General features: G+C 36.0%; 1 long non-coding RNA gene across 1 annotated transcript; it reads left to right on the forward strand.

Moving 5' to 3' along the window:
- The first annotated feature begins 568 nt into the window (after positions 1-568).
- On the forward strand, positions 569-2,771 carry LOC141914309 (uncharacterized). Its single transcript, XR_012620765.1, has 3 exons — positions 569-606; positions 2,105-2,208; positions 2,567-2,771. It is a non-coding gene; the product is annotated as an uncharacterized LOC141914309 (long non-coding RNA).
- Positions 2,772-3,011: the final 240 nt, after the last annotated feature.

The following is a 3,011-nucleotide window of genomic DNA, read 5'->3' on the forward strand; positions in this document are numbered from 1 at the left end:
TGTGGCGAATGCACAGAGGTACAGTTGTACAGAGCAAACATAAAGGAACATTAAACCACCCATGAAACAGCTCACCAACACTACACCAGATTAATATGAATTCAAACCACACAAAACAGCTTACCAACAGCTTTCCAACACTACCTTACAACAACAAACTAATATAAAGCGCGCAAAAAATAAAGACCAACAAGATTATAAACTAAATTAACTACACAAGTTAAACTTAAAGACATATTAACTTGACCTGAAAGAAAATTGTAGCCAGTGGGCAAAACTTATTATGAATACTATCATATATTGAAGAATAATTCTGGTACTTCAGGTTACATATGCCAGTTGTTCTACACATCATGATTTTCATGATTAACACTTACTCAGTGAATTTAATTATTTGAAGCTGCAAATGTCAAAAAGAAATTTTACCTAAGAGCTCATTTAACCACCTGTCGCAGTAAAGATTCGAGTTACTGAAATAACCCGGAGAAAAATCAACATTATGAATAGATGAGCAAACATTGAAGACAGTACGTTGATGCTCTGCGCTTCTATAAGAATTTACACCGATATGTTATAACCAGCTGTGGTAGACATCACGTAGGTAAAGTAAGTATATGCAGTAAATTTTTCACGATGAAACTATGAAATACATGTAGCATAACGCGTGAAGCAAAATACTTAGACTAGTGACATGTGAATTAATTATTTCGTTTGCTCCGACAGAAGTGAAATATTCAGTTAGAAGAAATAGTCGTTATTTTGTCAATACCACTTATCTGGGCTCGAACGTCATCTAAAATGCGACACGTAACACGTGATTTTAAAATAACGCAAAGGTTGATTGTTAAACCGTTTGAGATTTAAATTCAATCTTTATTAGATTTTGATTAATTTCGCAAACGCTTTTTCAGTAACACGTGATTTCACTATTAATGAGCGGATTAACTAAACAATATTTCTTGGTACATTACGTTGGAAGCCGTGGGTTGCATAGTTTGTGAACATTTTTCCAAAAAGATTAAAAATACGATATATTTGAGCACGTTATTTTATGCGGCATCTTTAACTGTCCAAAATAAAAAGAAATCAATGTTATTCGCGTCGGAAAAACTTTCTCTAGTCAAAGACCGACACTTTGATCAGAAGTTATGGGCTTGCAAAGACGAGGCCCCTCAAAACCTTGGTTATTTGTGGTTTGTTATGACCCGGTTTGACCTCCCTCATGCGTCATAGCATTGAATATGTTCAGGGAGATTCTCCAGCAAATCTGCGTTAACCAAAATGGCGGCTCAATTCAATAAGCGCGATCCTTTTCAAAGCATTGAATATATAATTGGTGAGTAGTGCGCGTACAGTCGCGGAGGCAAAATCGCCTTATACTCTCGCGTTCATTGCTTGTATGTATCAGTTATAGAAAACACGCGCCACGGTGTCGATCGCATGTAACAAAGATTTTTGAGGATGGTTGCTTGCCTTGGTCTACTTTTCCATGCGTATTTAAGACAACCATATCGCCTAACGTGAAACTAATTTAAACCATGTCAGTAATCGACAATGGCCTAACATTTGAATTACTTGAAGCTTATGTCCTGATGGGTTTTAAAGTTCGTCAAGATGTCACTCGTGGTTTCTCATGGTTTCTCATGGTTTTAGTTGTATCATGTCATTCTCGGGATGTATTAAAATTATGAACATTTGGTGAGTCTAAAATTTCCATAATCAATCTTTCAAAAATTTCCATCACGTTGTGATTAAGTTTCATTGAATTTAATGCGCATTTTAACTTCAATTACTTTAATCTTCGGCACATTTTAAGTTCAATTACTTTGGGGCTCGACCGTCATGCATGAGATGCTGATTGTCTTTGAATGTGGATGTGCCACATTGGAAATTGCCATAACGATCTAAATAAAAACTCGTTCATGGGTTAAAGTTTGCGCTAAGTGCTCGGAAAAACGCTTTCGATTCATAAGAATTTTGTTGGGGAGGCCAAAAATCCGACGCTCGCAACTACTTGCCGTTACGTCGTTAGCTGGTTCGAGTGAAACTCAAGAAGAAATGCTATGGATTTTGTAGGTCTGCGTTCTTACCCCTGTCTTTTAAGGAATCTGAAACTCTAGGAGAAGAAAATGTTTGCTTATTTCATGACTCGCGCATGTGCTATTGTTGTGATTGTGGTCTGTGTTGCGTCATTTGCAGATTCATGGGGTGAGTAACAAACAACTGGGAAATATACAATAACAGAGGATTTCATGAATAGTAGGAATTAAAATCGCAATCATCACTCAATATTAATAGATGTTTAGCGATTAAAAGATATATTTGATTAATGCAATTTCAGATTAATATTACGTACTTATATTCAGAGAAATTTCAATACAATTAATTTGCAACATTGTTCTTATTTTGATTCATCTCCTACACTGTTGTATACATTTGTTCGTCTGAATTGGCAATATGGCCGATCGGTATTCATCATCCTCATCAACTGAATCACCACGGTCCTTATACACGGTGGTTGGGGCTAAACTAAGTATTTTAATTTAGAACTCATTCATGCTTTTAGGATATGACAGCTGCAAGGGAAACAATAATATGTGTGGCGATAATAATGAGTGTTGCAGTAACAATTGTAGTGGCGGAGTTTGTTCCTAATCGTTCGTGATATTGGTTAACTATCGGATATACTTGTGGTGGTTTAGGAAATATCCGATAACGAGACTAAACCCAAGTCAGCTTACTGACTGACTCAGCCTTGTGCGTTAAGAAAAAGCTCGAATTGAATTGATATTTGTAATTCAGTCGTTAAATGATGTGTTTTAAATACGTTTAATAAATTTGTGAGCTAAAAATAAATCAATGATCGGGTTGTTACCAAAAATGATCCGCGGATGATGATTTCCAAATGATTAATATAACAGTGTGTGCGTCAGTGAGGACTTCATCAATTGTCATTTCCTGTTCCGGTCTGTACTCTTATGCTGAATAACAAACTCAGAAAATACACACAA

This window comes from Tubulanus polymorphus, chromosome 12, assembly GCF_964204645.1.
Source record: "Tubulanus polymorphus chromosome 12, tnTubPoly1.2, whole genome shotgun sequence".
Classification (NCBI taxonomy): Eukaryota; Metazoa; Nemertea; class Palaeonemertea; order Tubulaniformes; family Tubulanidae; genus Tubulanus; species Tubulanus polymorphus.